The sequence below is a fragment of the Silurus meridionalis genome, chromosome 24, assembly GCF_014805685.1.
Source record: "Silurus meridionalis isolate SWU-2019-XX chromosome 24, ASM1480568v1, whole genome shotgun sequence".
NCBI classification, from domain to species: Eukaryota; Metazoa; Chordata; class Actinopteri; order Siluriformes; family Siluridae; genus Silurus; species Silurus meridionalis.
In genome coordinates this window covers 17,299,716-17,322,975 of record NC_060907.1, presented here as the reverse complement: position 1 = coordinate 17,322,975, position 23,260 = coordinate 17,299,716, and the positions used below count along the sequence as shown (strand labels likewise).

At 38.6% G+C, this 23,260-nt stretch overlaps 1 long non-coding RNA gene across 1 annotated transcript; it reads right to left on the bottom strand.

Moving 5' to 3' along the window:
- Positions 1-16,776: 16,776 nt before the first annotated feature.
- LOC124378277 lies at positions 16,777-19,077 on the bottom strand. The gene is made up of 2 exons (XR_006924193.1): positions 18,987-19,077; positions 16,777-16,853 (listed from the first exon to the last, which is right to left on the bottom strand). It is a non-coding gene; the product is annotated as an uncharacterized LOC124378277 (long non-coding RNA).
- Between the last annotated feature and the right edge of the window lie 4,183 nt (positions 19,078-23,260).

The following is a 23,260-nucleotide window of genomic DNA, read 5'->3' as shown; positions in this document are numbered from 1 at the left end:
AGTGGATCTAGTGAATTGGATGCACTTTCTTTCTTGGCTCTAAAGAAACGTTTTCAGTGCAGGCACCTGCAGTGTAAAGCTGTCAGATTTGACAGTACTAGGGGCCATCTAGCAGGCGTCCAATAACGTCAGCATTTTCATGTCTTTTGATTGGATGGTCAGAGAGTGCGCTAGTCAGAGCTCACAGCCCTCATCTGTAGCAAACGACGCAAGCTGAAATACTGTATATTCGTGTGGATTTAATAGCAGACAGTGGGGAAAAAACTGATTTGTTTGCAGATACAGGGATGTTTACAAGATGGGTTTTTCAAGAAAAGCTGAAGAAAGGTCAGGCCTGTGTTTCATCTCTCTCTCTCTCTCTCTCTCTCTCTAATTAATTAGCATGGAATTACATGTCAACCCGGTTCTCTATTTGTCTCTTTGTGTCTTTGCTTTTCTGCTTCACACACACTCTTTCCTTTGATCATGTCTTTAATGAAATATTTAATGACTGGTACAAATATATACATACATATATATACATACATATATATATATATATATATATATATATATATATATATATATATATATATATATATATATATATATATAACAATCAGTGTAATTGCGTTTATGTGCAAATTTACCTTTAATTATAAAATATGCCATGGTTCTGAGATTCCAGCCTGGAAGTGTAGTGTGTGTTATTGGTTTAGAGTGACACCACTTTCATCCCTGCACTGGTCGCACCCGACCTCGTTCCACATCAGCAGCAGGAACTCATCTGGGCTTGCAGAAAGAGAGATACATTACAATCCGAGCGCATCTTGTCAGGATTCGTTCTTCACGCCGGGAGAGATGAAAGCAAACGGATGATATGGTTATTCAGCTGTTCTACCCCGGGATGCCGGCCATGTTGGCATGGCTCTGAGCGACAGTGGCTTTTTTTCTCTTCCCCACTCTAATTACAACTATTATGTGCTGCTGCGGAACAGGTGCTTTTTGGGTAAACACAATTATCCACGATTCAGCATCTCGTGTCCTGTCTGTCAGACAGCAAGCCGAATTCTGAGCATCCACTTGGGTTATTTACACACAGAGATCGGGATGACCATTACCTCATTCAGGCATCGTTCATGTTCTACCTGATACTCTCGTTTTGTTCCATAAAACCAGGTCAAATCTGAAGGATATGTCCATCAGTAGAACTGGTCACTTCCAGTGTCCCTTAGAATCCTGTTTTAATGGGACAGTAATGGAATCCTTGGTGGTTTTCATCTTTGGAGCCTTTCCACATCATGGGTTTGATGAGCTGTGCATTCTGCTCAGCGTGGATCTAATGGCTTGTCATTTCAGTTAGAATATCTTTCAGCTCGAAACATTTTCCTCTGACCTTTCTCATTTACAAGATGTTTTTGCCTCCAAAAGATCTCTAGACATTTCTCAAATACTCCAAACCAACTCCAAAGGTTTTTGAACACCTGATAATAATTCAACAATTGGTATGTGGTTTTTAAAAACAGCCCATCCCAAATTTATTCCCCATTTTGCTGTTAATAACTTCCACTCTTCTGGGAGAATGTTTCATCCGATTTTGATGATTTGTAGGTGATTCTGATGTAGGTGAGGAGGCCTGGGGTGCAGTTAGCGTTCCAACTACAACAATTCCAACACAATATTAGGCAGGTGGTCATAATGTTATGTCTGATTGGTATATAATATGCATGTTTTTCTATCTATCTATCTATCTATCTATCTATCTATCTATCTATCTATCTATCTATCTATCTATCTATCTATCTATCTATCTATCTATCCATCCATCCATCCATCCATCCATCCATCCATCCATCCATCCATCCATGTGCTCCATTTATAAATAACTTAGTATATTAATCATTATAATAATAATAATAATAATAATAATAATAATAATAATAATAATAATATAATAATGATAATATTAATAATAATAATAATAATAATAATAATAATAACAAAAATAAAAACTGATTAAAATAAATAAATACATTTTATAAATTTTAACTAACATGCAATTCATTTTACTGGTATTTATTTAATTATTTATTTATCTACCTATCTATTTATTTGTATGACTGATTATGATGTGAACTTTGTAAAAATAATTAATTCGATAAAAAAAATAAACATTTTTGTTACATTCTAGCTAAAAAGCCTTAGCAGGAGTTAGCATCTCATTAGGTGTTCAGTCTGAAGTGCATATCATCTTCAACTGTTCAATCGCACGGCCCATTAACCTGATCAGCGGCATGGACAGAGTGTACTCATGCCTTTTGCTAACACTCGCCAGTATCACAGCTGGAAACCAGGACATGATCAGGAGAAAACATTTCAACAGTCTTGCTGCAGACTGGAAATGTGGTCGAACGATCTTGCTTTTACAGTTTCTGCTTCAAAATCCGATATGGACTTCACCTTCACCAGCTTGTGTTTGTTAATACTTTAATACATAAAAAATGACATTAGATTGGAGTTGTATGAGGAAATCCTTGTACAGATTTTAGATCATTTCGAAACAACTGTATCTGTCATGGTGCAACACCTTGATGACTTTGACCAGAACATGGTTATTGGGACACCTGACTTTTTCAGCCATATGTGATTCTTTTCCAAAATGTTACCACAAAAGTTGAAAGCACACAATTATATAGGACGTTTTTGGATGCGGTAGCATGAGACTTTCCCCTTCACTTGAACTAGAAAACACAAACCTGTACTAGCATGACAATGAATCAATGAATAAGCACAAAACTCCACAAAGTTTAGTGGAACATCTAGTGGAGGTTATTATAACAAGAAATAGAGACAAGTTAAAAAAGCACAACCAACCTTATGGTCATTTCTTTCCTGATATAAAACACTGGGAAATAAGTAAATCCACATACCCTTATACACTCTGTACATAGCGGCTTCTTTTCTAATTTTTTTTTGTGATGTTATCAAGATTATAAATATTAGTGATTTATTCCTCCAGTCTCTTTATCTCTGTCTGTCTCAGTGTTAGCAGCTGCTCGGATTTTTCTGCTGAGGCTTTAAAAAAAAAAAAAAAAAAAAGCTATTTATCCCCTCACGAGCTGCCAAGAGGAAAACCAGCACTTCTGCTCTGTTATTCTTCGCCTCTCTTTTTTCTCAGCCTCTCTTTCTCTCTCTCTCTCTCTAAGGCAGTTTGCGATATCATGCTGAGGCACCAGATGCTTCCATCCTTTATCGTTCGCAGACCCTGGATCAGATGCCGTTTCCCTGTATGATCATCCCCAATAGTCCCGGCAAGAAGTCAATATGCCTGTGAAACGAACTTTCGCATGTCAGAGCCTTTCATAGCCATCGCTTATTGGTGTTCCGAGCACAGTTACGACGGCTGCCTAGACGAATAATCGGAAAACGTTTGAAATATGAACATGCACGAAACGACCATTCATACTGGCCCAGAGATTTGGGTAATCAAACATCAGAATGGTGGGAAAAGATCCATTGAGTTTCTGAGCAACTCAAGAACTTCAAGCATGGATTTAGACTGGAATTAATATCAACACTCTGCTACAATGGCTTAGGACCACAGGTTGCATTTAAACACTGACTGAACTGTGATTAATTAGATATTCGGTGCAACCAGGATGAGAATGGGTTTTCCTTGTAAGTCTGGTTCCTCTGAAGGTTTCTTTACAGGGAGATTTTTCTTGCACAGTCACCACAGGCTAACTCATTAGCAATAAATGTACAGTTCTAAGGAACACATTTATACATTCTTTTATACAACTTTATAACTTCTTTATCTATGTAAAAAATATTTTACATATGAGGATGGTATCAAAACGTTTCGAGACTAATGGTGTAACCGAAGTGGATATTTCAGAATGCTCAAAACATCAAACCTTGAGGTGGATAACCCACACTGGGCATCAGCTGTCAGCAAAGAGCATGCATCTGAGAAAGGTTTCAGTGATCCTGTGTTCATAATAGCTTCAAATTTCTGATCTCGGCTGACAGGAGCAGAAACTAATGTGGTCTTTTGTTATTGTAGCCCATCCACCTCAAGGTTTGAGATATTACTTCTCATGATGGTTTTAAAGACTGATAATTTATTGCAATTATTTTTTAGAGTAATAGTTACTACAGACTTCCTGTCATCTCAAATCAATCTCCTCTGAGCTCCCTTATTATCACAGTGTTTTTGCTTGAAGACACTCTTTACATGAAATTCCCAAAACAAGGAAAAAAAATATATATATTTGGTCAAATCAACCATGCCAACGTAATAGACATTATGTTTTTCAGTATCAGTATTGCTTTAAAGTGTTTTACCAGCATGGAGCAGTTGGAATATCAGCAACCAGGACTGATCAAGAACATGATTCTAGTGGTTTCAACATTAGAAACCACTGAAAATGGCTCCATATTACCAGCTTTAATAAACATAAGGTTACTGTGGAAGGTTCCACCTAAAAACTATGAAAATAGTTTTGGACATAATTAATATGAAGTGGTTTATGATTGCCACAAAGAGATTTGCAATAGGTGACCAGCTGATAACTGCAACAAAAATTTAATATCATCTCAAGGTTTTGTCCTAGCCACTGCAACCACTGGCTTGGTTGTTAGGGTAAATATATAGGGACCCCAATGCCGCTTTGGGGCAAGTGTCCACTGTTAAAAGCGCTGTACTGTACATATAAATTCATCGATTGCCATTACAATCCAACAGGGCTTCCCTATCAGTAACAGTAGGTAGTATATTTTTTTGTGTCAGATTTAATGGCGGGCCGTGTATTTCACACCCAGGCCTTTAGTGGTACCCTACCTGAATCGATCTTAATATCATCTTTATGACGCCACGTCTATAGAAACCATCAATATTAAAGAGAAACGCAGTACAACAGAGCGGTGCGCCTCAGACAGGAATCTTATGCAGTCAAAATGAATGTTACCAAAGCAAGAAACCCGATGTACACAATTCACCGCGTCTCCTTTCACTGCAGCCACAGCAGCATACATCATCTCTATCAGAAGCATTGATATTTACCTCGTAAAATAAACACCCTGTTTTCTGTGCATTTTTTCCGTGCATTTACTTCAGGATTTCAAGCGAAGGCAAATTGCGTGTTTTTGTGCAATTTTTACAGGAAATAATATGCAAAAATAGACATGGTTTATAAAAAAAGCTTTATTTTTTTAACCGTTTTGGCCGACTTTTTCCTCACGAAGTCAGTCTTGTAAATGTTCTTATAAGCATATCTGTGACCAAATCAGTTAAAACGCGAGTTGGTGATTATGATGTAGTTCGGGCCAGCAGAGGAGTGGTAGCTCAGTGGTTAAGGTGCTGAGTTACTGATCGGAAGGTCGAGGGGTTCAAGGCCTGGTATCGCCAAGCTGCCACTCTTGGGCCCAAGCCTGTATGAGTCAACCAGGAAGTGCAGTCTCTCGAAGCATTTGTGCACTTTAACGCGTTTGATAGCCCTGAGAAATTTGATTCTTAAAACCATCGACTTTCAATCTGAATTCTGGCAAAATATCTGAATTGCTTCTAGTTGATATTTATAGTAGTACAATTGTGGGTATAATCTTTAATATCCTGGTCAACAATTGTTTTATTTTAGCTTTAAGATCGGCTCATTTTAGTTGCTTCGTTCTTTGAATCTCATTAATCAAAATGAACAAATCTTTATGTAATTTAGTTCATTTCATTCCTTCGATCAGAAATTAATTTTAATGTTCCTATTTTAATAAGCAAATCCCCCAACAAGTCTACATACATGAACTTTGAAAATAGTTCCACTAATGAAAATAAAAACAATATTAGCAGCTAAAGCTGTTATGTGAACAATAATGTCAAAATTCAGACCACAAAAACCCCTGATCTATTGCATTGTGTGTGGGAGTCATGTTACAAAAGAACGAACAACTCGAACAAAAAGATTCTTGTTTGATTGTTTTTTTTACCTCTATGACAATTCATTTTTGTTTAATAGTTTACTATTACCAATATAAAAAAAACGTCTTCATTTTTGTTTTCCAGCGGACGCAGCGGATGGATACCACAGTGTGTGGAAATTGATGTTCTTGTCTCGTCTTTAGCTCAGAGACAGAACCAATTAACCTAAAAGCATTCACAGGTGTCACACAGTATATAAATGATGGCCGAGCAGTGGGTTTTAGGACCTGTGGGATTCCTGTTCCACTGCTGTCAGGTTTCGAATGGTGCCAACATTCTCTGTTCTGCAGCTCTTGCCTTGACTGATGAGCGCCATATGTGCTTTACGCATCATCGTTTCCCACAAACAGGTGAAGGCAACGGTTTTATTGGCGGTTTCACGCTTCAGCGAATGGGGGGGTCTGTTAATGAAACTGGCACCATTGTAGCCAAGTATGCCAGGCTTGGTGCCAAGCGGCACACCAGGCAACTAAAATACCAATGTGTTCATCGGAAACGCAGACTTTCAGCTCAATTAAGCGCATGGTACAGACTGACTTTTCTGTTAAACTTCTTGTAACAAAATAAGAGCTTGGAATATGTTCACCTGCACATTAAGGATAAAAGAACAGAATGTGATGTGGAGGTCAGGGGGCAGATTCATCAGGTGGCATTTATACCGTACACATTACACAGCATTCAAGTCAGGTTTCCAGTCCACACTAGTGATGAGGAGATCGGTTCATTTTAGTGCTGAGTCGTTCATGAACGATTCAGTTATTTTATGTGATTCAGATGAACGAGTCGTCTCAAAGAGTGATTCGTACATTTCCTACAGGACGCGTATGACCAGAGCATCGCAAAATCTCAAGGTTATGTACATAAAACAAGAGAGTAGTTAATTTCATGAGTCCTCTGGTCCGAATTATTCATTCTTTTGTCACCAGTATATGCAAGATTATATATATATATATATATAAAAACACAACAAATGAAATGAACTAAATGACAAAAAAAGAACGAGATTAAAAAAAAAGGTCACTAGTGATGGGATGATCAGATCATTATACTGAATTGGTTCTTTATAAGGAACGCTTTTTTTAAATTTTATTTCGAATCATTTTGTATATATAAATGTATATTTAAATGCATAGAGTATATGGGAGTCATACGGTGTTCAGATCGGTGTCTCGGTTCTTTGAATCTTGTTCATCAAAATGAATGAATCTTTTTGTTGATTCTTTCAGTTCATTTGTTTATTTTGTTTAGAATTAATATTAAATTTTCCATTTTAAATAAGCAGATACCCAACCCAACTTGACTATAGTTCCAATAATGAAAATGACAACGCAACTGAGGACAAATTATAATAAACAGAATGAGTAGCTTCACCTCTCATATCTTATGCTCCGGATCGTTAGTTCTTTTGTCACATGACTCTCATCAGAATTGAAACAATAATGTCAAGATTCGGACCAAAAAAACCTGATCTATTGCATTGTTTAGCGTGACAAAATAACAAGTGACTCGAGCCAGAGAACTTGTGAGATGAACTACTCAATTCTGTTTCCAGTGTGGGAGTCACTTGATAAACGGGCTTGAGGAGTCAAGAGGTCAACGACTTAATTCTGTGTTCTGAACATAAACTGGTTAGTTTTTTTTCTTTTGCGATGCTTTGCTCATTTGTGTCTAGTAGAAAATTTTACTTTAAAACTACTCGTTCTTCTGAGTCATTTGACGAATCATTCATGAGCAACGCATCATTAGTCCACACTAGGACACACATTGAGGTGTTCTGTCCCCGTTTTATCCGTCTCAGTTAAGTCTCATCAGAATCCAAGGAAAGCGTTCAACTGCATTTCTAATTTACAAAATGCATCGATTTTTGTCACTTTAGCTTCAAAGTGTTTCTACACCCTGATGATCTCCTCTCATGGTTTGATGTCAGGGTTTTGGAACCACAGCTTGCTACAGGCATTTACTATATGGTTTGTGGACACCTGACCACAAGACCATATAGTGCTCATTTTCAGTTGTAATAATATCTACTGGGATAATATTTTACTAGATTTTGTGGAGATTTATTTTTTATTACGCTGTGTTGATTTGGAAAAGTGACCTCATTGGCTAGTGGATAAGGTGTTGGATTTCTAATTAGAAGGTGGTGAATTCAAATCCCAGCACCACCACTGCTGGGTCCATTAGCAAGATCCTTCACCCTTAATCCCATGTGTATAAATTGAGATAATAGTAAGTTGCTCTGGATAAGAATGTCTGTCAAATATCACACATGTAAAGAACATGGCTCTTGACCAAAGCATGTTCTTATTCTCTATTATAGCATGTATTAATGTTTCTATATCAGTTAAAGAATTGGTCAGAATTGTAAAACAAAAAGGGTAGAATTCTGAAGATTAAAAAAGGTACACTTTCAATATTTATGACATGTGGAAGGTTCCCTGGTGGTCTAGTGGTTAGGATTTGGTGCTCTCACCGCTGTGGCCCGGGTTCGATCCCCGGTCAGGGAACCTACTCTTACTAAACTCATAGTGCAGGTCCCAAGCCCGGATAAATAGGGAGGGTTGCGTTAGGAAGGGCATCCAGCGTAAAAACATGAGCCAAATCGAACGTGCGGATCATGAATACGGATGAACTGCTGTGGCAAACCCTAATGGGAGAAGCCAAAAGAAAGTATGGATAAAAGTAAACGGGACACCTGAATTTTCCAGCCAATTGAATTGGCTCATCCCCAAAAACTGTAACCACAATTGTATAGGATGACTTTAGCATTAAATTGTGCCTTCACACCAAATAGGAGAATCAAACCTGTCCCAGTGTTCTCTTCGATTGAAGGCCACTCTGTGCAGCTTTGAATGGTTTCTCATCAGCGCCTTGGGTGATTCCATGAAATTCCGGAGTAAGAACAGGAGCTTTGAGGATGGATTTGGACTGTAGCTAATGTCAACAGTCTGCTACATTGACTCAGGACTTCTTTTCGCTTCTGATCATCTTCACTGCACCCTGCAACATTGTATATCTGCTATAAATGGACATTCGATGCAACCCAAATGAGGATGGGTTCCCTCTTGAGTCTGGTTCCTCTCAAGGTTTCTTCCTTATGCCATCTTGGGGAGTTTTTCCTTCTCCACAGTCGCCACCAGCTCACTCCTCAGGGACAAACTTACTTATAAAGAACATATTCACTTTTAATCACCACATTTTTTGTGTAACGCTGCTTTGAGACAATGTTCATTGTTAAAAGTGCTATACAAATAAAGATAATTTGAATTACATCTGTGCACATAATCAGCTCCATGAAGATATAGGTTACATGGGTTAGAGTGGAAGATCTTCTGCTATAGATTTCTGGCCTCGATCTTATTGGATGGATTTGAACGCCGACTGCACCCCAGGCCTCTTCACCTCACCTACATCGGTTTCTGAATTTTGTAATGCCATCTTTCCAGAAAAAATTACGGTTTTATTAAAACAAACTGGGATTAAATGTGGACTGGTATGTTCAAAAAAGCACATACCAATCTTATGGTCAGGTGTCTGCAAACTTTTGTATATACAGTAGATGTTTAGAAGGTGGATGTGCAGAAATGTTCTATTGTGCTCAGTAAGGTCGCATACGTACTGGTTACTGTATGTTACATTAAAGCAGAGCATTCATCATTCCAGATGGTCTCCATTCATCTAATCAGAATCAAGTGTTCAGACTGAAAATGGTATAAAAACAATTCACAGTGAATATCTTTCGCAAATGTCTTACATTTACAAGAAATATAAATCCTGACCCTCAAATAATGAAGTTGCCAAATATAGATTAACCTGTGCTCTTTTCTTCTGCCTGTAATTTGTGCAGAAATGCAGCTGAGGTGCATCTTTATGTATTGACCGAGGTCTTGACCTTATTTGACAGTGCCGTGCTGCAAATATACAACATCCTAATGTCAGCCATTTTCTTTTATTAGATTAGCAGCTAATGTATTATTTATGTGCCGCTGCAAGAGAGACGTATCCAGGAGGATGCCTGTTCAGATAGATAGATAGATAGATAGATAGATAGATAGATAGATAGATAGATAGATAGATAGATAGATAGATAGATAGATAGATAGATAGATAGATAGATAGATAGATAGATAGATAGATAGATAGATAGATATTGCAATTCTTTTCACAATATTATTAGAACAGCAATAAAATGCAGTTTAACCACCAAAAGTGTCAATGAAAAAACTGTAATTAGAAATGCAAATTAATGTAAATCCGCAATTCCATGAAAGTGACACTCTAAAATGTAAAAAAATAATTACATACCCACATTTTATTCACAATAGGACATAGAACACTTAGCAATGTTTAAACCAAATACCATTTTAAGGAAAAAATTAGGTCATTTTTAATTGATGCAACACGTCTCAAAAAAAGTCGCAACTAATAAAGTTCATTGACGACAGGTCAGTAAGCTGATATAAATATATTTTTATATAAATAGTATAAATAGTGTGTTTTAGAGAGACAGTCTCTCAGAATTAAAAATGGGTGCAAAAAAGTTAAATGTATCATCATTTACAGTACATGATATCACCAAAAGTAAAAGAAAAAAAAAAAATTTGGAGAAATCTCTGCGCACATTTGACAAGAGCAATATCTGTGATCTTCAGGCCTTTAGGGGGCACTGCATTTGAAGCAGTCATGATTCTGTAATGGAAATCACTGCATCTAAGACCTCCAGAATTCAGTGTGTGAACACAGTTTGCCATGTCATCGACAAATGCAGGTTAAATCGCTAATCATACAAAGAAGAAGGCATGCGTGAACATGATCCAGAATCACCGCCGCCTTCTCTGTGCCAAAGCTCATTTGAAATGTACTGAAAACTAAGACGAGTTGAAGTTTTCACCGCTCAGTGAGGAATTGGGTTCAGATATGCAGGAAGTGTATAGTATGAGATATGCGCATTGTATATATGACAGCACTCGAGATAATACACTGTATATTATAGAACCTTTCTGGTTCTGGAAAAAAAAATTCTCGTATCTTCTCCCAGATTAGAGTGTGTTAAAGACAAGAGTGTTAGTTAAAGTTTACATCAAACATTAGCATAGGGCAAAAAAACAATGTTATCTCAGTGCTGGTGTGTCCAATCCGCCTCACTGATTACTATGGTGTGCATTCTGAGATGTTTCTATACTCAGCATGGCATTAATGGCTGATTTACAACAAGAAGTTCCTATTAAAAAGTGATAAACAGGTATTCTGGAAGTTTCTGGAACTTTCAGGCTATCGACATTTCTTTTTCTAGCGTACCACATGACTAATGCTTTTATTCCGAGCCACGTCTGTAATATACAGTAATTACAGAATGAGTCACTAGAATGAGAGATGTCAAGTACATTTCAGCTGTAATCAGAGGCTGATTGTGTGTGTTCTTTACCTGGTTTTGCCATTAGTTAAAGGAAACTTTGCTTTCAATTCTTTGATTTATTTTCATGCATTTATGGACAACATTTTAAATGTTTCCTAAAGGGGTTGATAGAGTCTAAGGTTCAGTATACAGTTTTTGGAACTGGTTATTGATTAAATTCCTACTTTCCCTACAACACACAGTAAACACATTTATGAGACTTCTTAAGAAAGGCTCAAGTGTGCTAGCTAAATTTTCAATCAGCGGACATTAGCTAAACACAAACATCCCGTTAGCAATAGCATGAAAATAAAAGGTTTTATTGATTAAAGAGTACAAGGTTCCCTGGTGGTCTAGTTGTTAGGATGCGGCGATCTCAACACTGCGGCCCGGGTTCGATCCCCGGTCAGGGAACCAACCCCAGCCATTAGGGTTGCACAAGCCTTAGTGCCGGTCTCAAGCCCGGATAAATAGGGAGGGTTGCGTTAGGAAGGGCATCCAGCGTAAACACATGTGCCAAATCAAACATGCGGATAATCCGCCTGTCGAGAGGCCGAAAGAAAAATTTTATTGATGAAAGAGTACCATTTTCCACATTAAGTCCTTTTTTTGCTGTTGGAATAACCTCCACTCTTCTAGGAAGATGTTACATTCCAAGTCACATTATAAGGTAAAGTCAGGTGCAGATGTACTGTAGGTTAAGTGAGGATGCCTAGCGTGCAGTGTTTCAATTCATTCCAAATGTTTTCCCAGGGGTTGAGGTTGGCGATCTGGAGCAGAAGATCTTTCACTCCAACCCATGTATGGAATATAGGGGCTGGCTTTGTGCAGTTGTAGTTCAAGTGAAGGGCATATCTAAAGACCTTCTAGACAGTTGAGTGCTTCCAAGTTTGTGGTAATAATTCGGGGAGGAACCACAAATGGCTGAAAAAAGTCGATCCAATACTTTTGTTTTGAAATAATTATAGCATGATATCTTTTTTTGGTGAAAACAGGATGTTGCAAATTTTAATTCAAACAAGGAATACATAAAAGATTTTTCTTCAAGTAGTACCGTGTACACCAGACACCTAGCATGTCACACTGCTAATCTGATGCGGCAACTTCTAGGAGTATTATCAAGCCAGGTGATACACAATGACTCCTTTTCCACTCAAGCAGCTAAACAAATAAAAAAAAACACATGCTATTTATCATGTTTTATTTTCTATTACAATTTTCTTGTTTCTCTTGATCCTTTGGATCCTTTTCATTGTCTCGCTAATCGCTCGCTATCCCACGCTTCCAAGCGCCGCCTAACATTCTCTTTCTCTGTTTTTTTGGCGAGAGCTCTGTCGCGGAGGGCCACGCTAACACGCTAACAGGCTGCTTCCCACTCCGCCTGCAGCCGGTCTCCAAGGGTCCGACAGATCGCGCGAGCGCAAACGCTCGCCGTTTAACACTTCAGCCATCCCAGAGTGGCGCTTTCAGTCTCAGTGCTAAAAAGCATAAAGTGCTCTCACGGGTCAGTTCCAGTAAAATCAATAGGCTGAGAGCATTCGCTTATTTCTTACATTCTCAGGCTCAGGAATTTATTCAAGTCTAAAAATAGAACCATCATAAAGACATGGGTTATTATGGTGAAAGAAAAAAGGTTTGAGTGAAATCTTTTTTACACCAGGAGTCAGTCAAGTTTTCTTTAAAGCCAAATCGGAGGCACTCTTAATAATTGATGAGGATAATGCCAAGCTTGATTGGATTTTTAATAGTCCTTTGCAATTGTTGCTTGTCAGACTGTACCAACATAATCCCCATGTTACACTGTAGGATCTCAGCTGTCATAATGTCAGACTGTATGACATAACTCGTTATTTAAAGTTGTTGAGCTAATCGCATTATCAGGTCAGGTGCTCCTGTTGGTTCTTGTATTGACGGTCATCGTAGGAGTAGTCTCACTGCAGGAAAGAGTTTGAAATCTTCGGACACTGCCAGAATTTTATCGGACAAAAAAAAAACAAAAACAACAAACAATAAAAAAAACGATCGCAATGGCTATTAATAGGCTGATTGTCAACACGTTAAACCAGAGATCAAAACTACAGATATTAGCCTAGGATTATTCTTTTAGGATCTTCAAAATTTGTTACAGACGACCAAAAACGTGGCCAATATCGTAAAAAGTGCATCGGGCTTTAGGTGAACCGATGACTACATCAGACTACAATACTGTTGAGTATTAGCGGTGGTAGCTCAGTAGTTAAAGCATCAGACTATGGATTACAAGGTCATGGGTTCAAATCCCAGAACCACCAAGCAACCACTGCTTGGTTCCCCTTATTCTTCAATTATAAACGTACTAATGCAGGAAGATATTCAACGTTACTATGAACTCTTGACCAAAGTGCCCTACTGATGTAGGATTAGGAGGCCTGGGGTGCAGTCAGGATCCGTAATCATCCCAAGGGTTGAAGTCAAAGATCTATAGCAGTGTCTGTGCCTTTGTATGGAGGCACAGACACTTTCAAGGGCCACTTCCACCCAACTTATATAAGCTACACTAAAAACACATTCTCCAGTCTGGAAAATTTATTCGTTAAGTCTGAAAATTGAACAAAGGTATATGTTAGCATGGTAAAAGAACGGTTTGAGTGAAATTGGAAGTTATTATACACCAGGAGTCAGCCATTTTATCCGCAAAGTACCGGTTTGGCTGCAAGTCCATATTGAAGCCACACTTGAAAGTTGATAAGAGACTAAGAAGAACCAATGATGCCTGAAGCAAGCATACTTGCCCTTTGTGGATAATATAGAAAACCCTTAAACTCATCTTGCCCTTATTGTTTAAGCCTATTTGGCCATAAAGCAGACTACAGGGTGCTTAGTGCTAATGCAGAAAGCTAGTCAACGTTAATATGAACTCTAAAACAAAGTGTCCTATGTGTGCACTAATGTAGGTCGTGGAGGCCTGGGGTACAGTCAGCAATCCAAATCATCCTTTAGAGCTCTATAGCAGGCCATGCCGAATTGGCAGAGGCATTCTCATAGTTAGGCAAATGCTATAGGCTGTACAGAAAAACACTTTCTCAGGCTCGGAATTTATTCAACAAGTCTGAAAATAGAACCACCACAAAGAAATGTGGTTATCATATTCAAAGAAAGAAGGTCTGTGTGAAAATAGAGATGTTTTACACAAGGAGGCGTTTTTAATAGTTAATAAGAGACTAAGGTGAACTGATGATGCCTGAAGCAAGCATACTTGCCCTTTGTGGATAATATAGAAGACCCCTTGAACTCTTCTCGTCCTCATTGATGAAGTCTATTTAGCCATGAAGCAGTGCGTTTAGTGTTAATGCGGGAAGCTATTCGACATTATTATGATCTCTGGACCAAAGTGCCCTATGTGTGCACCCTAGCTAATCACAGCCACACTTATCCACTAAATGTAGGGCATGAGTTAAGAAGGGCACTTCTTAAAAAAAAATGTCAAGCCTTTTAATAAGAGGTCCGGTTATGATAAGTGTTAACATGCAAATGTTAAACGTCCAATTAGCAAATAGCCTGTAATCAAGGATGAGGGGGTGGGTAGACTAAGGGGTACTTTTCTAAGCATTCAGCCCAAAAATACTGTAAGATTTCCAAGAACTCATTATGCATCTTAAAGTGAATAGCGAGGACCCAAGCATGTCACGCCCTCTAGACCACACGCTCTGTTCTATAAAGAGTGTATAAAGAGCTGGTGCTAATCATAGTACATAAAGTGCTATTGTCCGTGAAAAGCGCATTATGGGAGCTGGCATGTGGCGGCATGCTTCCCGCGGCGTTCGGGTGAAAAATAGTTCGGAAATTGCAGGGAGTGAAGTGTTTAATCTGCTGGTGCACTTTCACTTCAATCCATTTCCTAACAGAAGTCAGAGAAGGTCACTCGCAGCTCTAATGATTAAACGCTAGAATGTTTCCAACAGCTGCCCCACCTGTCTCTCACTCTGTCTCCCTGTCTTTCATTCCGTCTGTCTCTTTCTTTCTGTTTGCCTGCCTATACGAGGTGGTATCAAAAAGTTGAGAATAAATTTGATTACAAGTTTTTCTATCTATCTACGTTTACACTCTATCACCTTCAAAACAGTGGACACAATGGTGTCAAAAAGGCAATTTTTGAGCTATTTTCAAGAAGAGGGCGAAGTCCGCAGGAGCCAAATCTGGGGAGTCAGGTGTGTGCAAGAGTGAGATCATGTAGATTGTTCTCTGAAGATCATCATGCACAAGTTGAAACGATTCCTAGTTTTCGATTACGAAAAATCATCTTGTCCATTTAACTACAATGTGTATCCCAACAAACAATTATTCCACACGAACCATTATTAAAACACTGATAAAAAAGAAATGGAGGAACGAGGAGAAAACTGCGAGGGGCAAGGAGAATATCCAGGCCCAATAAAAAACACCAGAAAGTTTCAAAAGTTTGGGATTATTTCCAACTGAAACACAAAGAAAACACAGTAGAGTGTGTTTACTGCAAGATTGAACTGGCATAACACAACACTAACACTAGTCCACGTTAGCGTTCACATTTAGCCTAATTTTACATGATTGCTAGTTGAAATTAAGGCTGTAAATAATTGTGACTATTTTGAATCAATACGGTGGCTAGTTATGATTAGCTAAGTTAGCAAATTTTTGCGAAAAGCCTAAGCATCATTCATGTTAATAGTCACACTCTTGCTCTTAAACACAGACACACCTACTCCTCTCACAGTGATGCACATAAAATACCACAGAAAGCAAAATATAGTAAATGCATATACATTACACAGTCTCAGGAACTTGCTAAGTTCCAAGACACTGTTTAAAACGATCTGTTCTTCATGCTACTCCATTTTTTTTTTTTCAAAACACAGTAGAGGTAACCTGAGGCATCCTTTATGCTCAAAGACATGATTTTAGTGTTTTGCCAATTGAGTTTAAACAGATAAAATGTGAGCGAGTTTGTAATTAGGTTGTGGTCTTGTAAAGGCCAGTCTTTTCCTGATGAACAAAATATGCTAAATGATTTGTGCTTAGACTTTTGCAACAATGTGATTGGAAAATTTGCATTGAGCGAAAAGAATGGGGTTGTGCTAAGAGTTTAGTAGTCTGGAGTCTTGTTAATAACATAATTTTTTATTTAAATCACAGAGTTGTATGGGCAGCTTTGATGGTAGAAGAATGCTGAGGATGGAGCCTCCAGGAAGGAGGAATAGAGGAAGGCTAAGGAGGAGGTTTATGGATGTGGTGAAGGAATACATGAGGGTTTGAAAGAGGCAGAGGTAGAGGACAGAGTAGTATGGAGACGGATGATCCACTGTTGCGTCCCCTAACGGGAGCAGCCGAAAGAAGTAGTTGCTGTTTTACTGACCTAGCAACTGAGTTTACAGACAGCATTTTGAACATGATCGTCACAGACATGCGCACATTGTCCATGGTGGAGGATGAGGGCTTTCAGAGAAGGAGTTCCACTTTCAGTCCCAGGTACATGCTTTCTTCACAAAACTGCAAAAACAGAAATAAAAGGCAATTTGAAGAAACCCCTTATGGGGACTGACAGCATTGCACTTAACAGACATTTGGGCGAGTGTTGCTACCGTGGCGTATCTGGGAGTGATGTGTCACTTTTTTGGGGGGACTATTAAGAAATGGAGTCCCCACAGCCTGACAACAGGAAGATTTTAGCAGAAAAGCATGGATGGGCATCTGTGCAGGTCACACCCTGAAATTGGTTGTGCAAAATGGGCAACACATGCTGGTGCAAAATTTAAATACTCGGTCGAACAGGACTTCTCGCATGCTGCCGCTGGAACAAAGATGGCCGGTGACTGCTGTCATTTCAGACCGTGACTCCGAGAGGAAAACATCACTACCTTGGATCTTAGGCCTAAACAGTGGAACCTGATTGAGTAGTTAATTCAGGCCCTTGAGCAATTCGATGGAGCTATAGATGTTACTGAGTGAGCAACAACCTGTTACCGCCTCTGCCCTTCACAGCTTGCGCAAAGCCTTAAGATGTCCATACAGAGTTCAGCTTTGAGACTGCACCACTCAAATCATACAAGGCTCATGTGAAGGAACAGATTGCATCAAGATGAAATTTACTATCTGTGTTTCAACCTGGATATCCAAACAAAGTCTTAGTCACTTCTGCTCTGGATCCTAGGTTTAGAACACTTAAGTTTTTCTCTTTCTCTCTAAATACATCTTTTGGTCTATCTGTGACTTTATTTTCTGTATCTTTCTGGGTCTCTGTCGGTTGCTTTGTCTCTGTCCTTCTTTCGCTCTCTACCTTGCTTCAACTGTCTTTGTCTCTTTTAATGTCTCTCTAAAGTCTCTCTAAAGTCTCTCCCATTTTGCCCTCCAATTCTTTCTCTCTTTCTCTCATTTTCATGATCCAGGCCCACTGCCAGTTTCCATAATGCACCGTTCCTCCTCCGCCCGTAGTAATGGCACTTTACCCCAGCACATTTATTCATCACGCCTCACTGATGTGCTCGCTAATGAAAGCGCTGAGTCCGAGCTGGCTCTCACTGATGGGAAGGAGCCGCAAATGAGGGGTGCATTTCGGAGAATTCGAAGAAATTCTGCGCGTCGCCGTGATGAATAATGGCGATGCAAATTAGAAAAATGACTCATGCCGGATTCCGAGTGAAATACGCAGAACATCACAGCGTAGCTTAGCGTGTGGCTTGTGACTGATGCAAAACAATTCGGCTTAAAATATATATTTGATATTCCTTCTCCTTCTGTAAGCAAAATTGCTCGTTTTAGCTATATCCGAGTTCCATCTTAAAAAAAAACAACAATCTTCCATTTAAACTCAAATACTGGTACACTATATGAACAAAAGTATTGGGACGTGATTTTTCCAGCCATTTATGGTTCTTCCTCAAACTCGTACAACAAACGAAGGCAAGCATTTGTAAAAGACGTCTTTCGATGTGGTAGCATGAAACGTTCCCTGTACTTGAACTAGAAATTTGTTTCCAGAATTGGACCCAAGCAAACTCCATAAAGATATAGCTTACATGGGTAGGAGTGGAGGATCTCCTGCTCCAGAGCTCTGCCTTCAACCCTAATGAACACCATTGGGATGAATTAAAAGGCTGGCTGCATCTCTAGACCTCCTCACCTTATAGGAGTAGCGAATTCTCTTGTATCTGAATGAGCACTAACCTTCACATCTTCCCAGAAGAGTTGTTCAAAAAGAACAAAATCTTATGGTTGGTTGCAGTGTTCAAGCTGTGTTAAAACTCTTGGGGGCCCCTATAGACCCACACAATAGACCCACACAAAACCCCCACCCTTCCCTCACTCTCCCATCACCCCAACCCTTTTAGAAGCATTAAATAATGAACAAGACATTTTACCCACTTTTTATTTACTAAATTCCTTTTTTATTATTGTGTACCAGGGGACCACCAAAATATTTTCTTTATTTTTTCTTTGTATGATGGGGCTTAATGCTTACAGGAGGTCCAGAACACCCCCTGCCCCCCTTACTTCAAACACTGGTTGGGTGTCCACAAAGGTTTAACCATACAATGTATTTTTTTAATAACACTTAAAGCAAACTTTTTTTCAAGAATTTTCTTTTATATCAGTGTGGAGAGCCTGCTGAAAAAAAGGGTTTACCCTGGGCTTCATTCAGCAGCAGTCTGCAACACACTTTCACTTCTCTAATTTCTTTGTCTTTTTCTCTCAAGAGAGCAGTTCTTCCTCTCCCCTTTTTATCCACTCCCTCATCTCATTGCGACTGAGAACACTAGCTCTAGGTCATTAAATAAATAGGCTACAGGTGTGTGATCCTTCCCACTCAATCCCACAGGCTCCGCCTTACATTCACAAACACTGAGTCGGCCACGCCCACTCTGTCACAATCATCCTGATTTAGCTTTATATAAAAAAAAAAAGACAGTGGCATTGAGTAGAAGACAGGAGGTGGAGCTGGAGGTAGCAGAGCTGAAGATGTTAAGGTTTTTGTTGGGAGTGACGAGGATAGACAAGATTAGAAATGAGTTTATTAGAGGGACAGCGCATATAAGATGTTTTGGTGACAAGGTGAGGGAAACGAGATTGAGATGGTTTGGATGTTTGCAGAGAAGGGGCATGAATTATACTGGTAGAAGAAAGCTGAGGATGGAGCCACCAGGTAGGAGGAAAAGAGGAAGGCCAAAGAGGAGGTTCATGGATGTGGTGAGGAAAGACATGCAGGTAGTTGGTGTGAAAGAGGCAGATTTAGAGGACAGGGTGGTATGGAGACGGATGATCTGCTGTGGCGACCCCTAATGGGAGCAGCCGAAAGAAGAAGAAGAAGAAGTTTAAAAAAAAATGTAAAACATAAAACTATGTTTATTAATAAACATATCATGCCTCTTTGCATCTTCTTTTATTATTATTTTTTTCTTGTTACCAAGGAACCACAAGAAGTTTCAGCCACAGAAAAAAAAATCCTACCTAATTTATTGAGTTCTGAATTGCAAGTGATGGAGTCGGAATCACAAAAAATAAAATTGGAATTGCGAGAAAAAGAAAGAATTGCAAAAAATTAAGTCAGAAGTGTGAGTAAAAAAAGGCAGAACTGCAAAAAATAAAGTCGTAATTTCGAGAAATAAAGTCGGAAATGTAAGACGAAAAAAGTCAGAATTGCGAAAGTAAAGTGGGAATTGCAATAAATAAATGCAGAAATGTGGGGAAATAAAGGCACAATTGCAAGAGAAAATCGGAAGCGCAAGAAATAACGTCAGAATTGTGACCAATAAAGTCGGAATTGCGAGAATTAAAGTCGGAATTGTGAGAAATATATTTGGAATTGTGAGAAATAAAGTCGGAATTGTGAGAAAAAAAAGTTAGGCAATTAGGCAACTTTCCTTTTTTTTTATGTGGTGGAAATAGGCTTATATATATATATATATATATATATAATAATAATAATAATAATAAAAAATTAAAGCAACTTTCCAAAACTCTTTTGAATAGTTACGGATTTTCCTTTGGCTTGGACTAAGTGCTGACACAAGAGACTCCCTTTCTAAATGAAATATATCCTGACAGAAAGATTTTTTGGAGCAATTTTTTCCATATGTATCAAATTCATTACACAAATTCCTGTCATTGAGCTGATACTATAGAAACAGTGTCATGTAATATAAGGAACTAAGAAAGGGTTGCAAGTGCAGATATTATTGATGGTCAAATGTAAAAAAAAAAAAAGGAGTCAAAACAGGAATGAGGAAAACAAACTGAGCATAGACAAAACGAACAGCAAAGATAGACAAAACAATAATCATGGGTAGATGAGAGACTGAAGTGAAGTGAACTGGGAAAACGTTTTTAAATAGGAAAGTGCTAATTTATGTATTTCTGAAAGATGTAAGTTATTGGACATGGTTTCAAGACTGTTAGAGATTAAAGTATGTCTTTGTTGTTCGCTGAGAGATGGTAGCACCAGGAGCATTTCAGGGTAAAACAAGTGTCATGAGTTAGAGCTGTTAGCTGTTCCTTTTTTTTGGCATTGCAGGCAAGTGTCAGAGTTTTAAATTTCATAATTGATTAAATCCGTGTGATTAGATCTGACAGGAAGCCTGTAGAGAGAGCGTAGCAGTGGGGTGGTGTGGGAAGATTTTTTACATTTTTTTTTTTTTGGAAGCTGCTGTTTTGGATCTCCAAGATGCACTTGAAATGACGAGGGACTGAGCAAGCACAGGAAAGCCTTGTGTGGAGAGAAATAAAAGGATTCTCTTGATGTTCTGAAGGGGAAATCAGCATGACCATGTCGAGAAAAGAATGGTCTGTTGGTCATGGTTACCTCAAGGTTAGGTGCAGTGAACGAATGTGAGATCAGGGATCTTGTCGTGAAGATAAATCACCTAGCATGAACAGCAGTCTAGTATTTTTCTGGGATTATGCTTTAACCGATGAGCCATCCATGATCAGAGATCTATTATGATGAAAATAAATCTTAAAAGCCATTTATATATAAGAATGCCAATGTAATAAATTCACCAATCTACAAAATTATAAAGGACACATGTAACGAAAAAAAAAATTATATGTATATTATTATAAACATGAATAAGAAAACCATAACCTAAGTACTGAATACCACAAAAGATAACAACAACCAAAAAATGATGCTAAAAGCCATTCTTATTACAACTCCAATGCCAAATGTTAAGACACTGTGTAAAATGTAAATAAAAAATAATACAATGATTTGAAAATCTCATAAACCCGTATTTATATTCACAGTAGAACATAGAAAATATATCAAATGTTTCAACTGAGGAAATTTTTTTAAATACAAAAAGTAAGTCTGTGAATACAGTTTGCCGTGTTATTCGTCCATAAATGCTGTTTAAATGGCATGCGTGAACATGATCCAGAAATCTCCGGGCCATGATTCATCCTCTTTGTGCCAACGCTCATGTAAAATATACAAAGTGGAAAATGTGAAAATGTGGAAGAATGCGTTTCTGGATCATGTTCACGCATGACTTCTTCTGTGCATGATAGAGATTTAACCTGCATTTGTGGATCACATGGCACTGAATTCGGGAGGTGTTAATGAGCCCATGCAGTGATTTCCATTAAAGAATCCCAACTGTTTTAAACGCAGCAGGGGCCTGAAAATGACGGACCCTCAATATTGTCCCGTGCATACCGATTTCTCCAAATTCTTTGAAACTTTTGATGATATTATGTCCTGGAAATTATGATATATTCAAATGTTTTGCATTTTAATGTTGGGGAACATTTTTCTGAAATTGTTCCTTGTAACTTGTAATAACTTGTAGACACAATCTTTTACAGATTGCTGAAGCTCTGCCATCTTTACTTCTGCGACACTCTGCCATCCTATGATACACTATTTATACCCAGTCATCTTACTGACCTGCTGTCAATTAACCTCATTAGTTGCAAAAGGTTTTTCCACATGCTTCATTTTAATAACACTTACTTTTTTCAGACTTTTGTTGCCCCACCCATTTTTTTAAAACAAGCTGTAGTTATCAAATTCAAAATGGTCCTATTTCGTATTGTATGTTCGATAGTGAATTAAATAACCTTTCTTTCGGCTTCTCCCATTAGAGGTCGCCACAGAGGATCATATAAGAGTGGCTGGGGTTGGTTCCCTGACCGGGGATCGAACCCAGGCTGCAGCGGTGAGAGCGCCGCATCCGAACCACTAGACCACCAGGGGACCTCAATAGTGAATTAAATAACGGTTTAAAAAATGTGTAAATAATTTCAGTCTGTTTTTTGTGTTCCAACTTTCTTTTGGAATTGGGTTTTATAAACAAGAAAAACATAACCTGAATAATGCAGGACCACAAAAGACAACAACAACCAAACAGGATGTTCAAGGTCGTTCTTATTGCAAGTGCTAATGAGCCGAAAATGTGTTTTCATCACGTGATATGAGACGTGAGCATGCATGAGTTGATGAGATCGTAGTCCATGGCCATAATCCTGACTCAGAACAACAAAGGTCATAAAACGGATTCCTGTGCAACCCTGCAATTCATTTCATTACGATGCAGCTCTTCCCAAACCAGCATTAAAATGTCCATCAGATAAGATTCAGGAGCGTTTGGGATACATTGCATGTATCAGAACGTTCTCATCATTCACAGTTTCAAAGACATTGCGGTCAACCGGAACAAGACCAGATGTGGATGATCATCTTAAACCTAATTACTAATCATCTTGGAAGAGCCCGCAAAGTTTCCTATGACTCCATATGTTTCTAATTGCGTTCTACATGACGCATTCTTGCTAGGAAGTGCGCCATATTCTGTTTTTGTTGCATCAAGGCATTTTGTCTCATGGTGGGCCTCATTCTAATTGCCGCTACGAGCCACACGACTTGCAGCTCTTCTGGAGTGCCTCGATTTGAGACGGGGTCG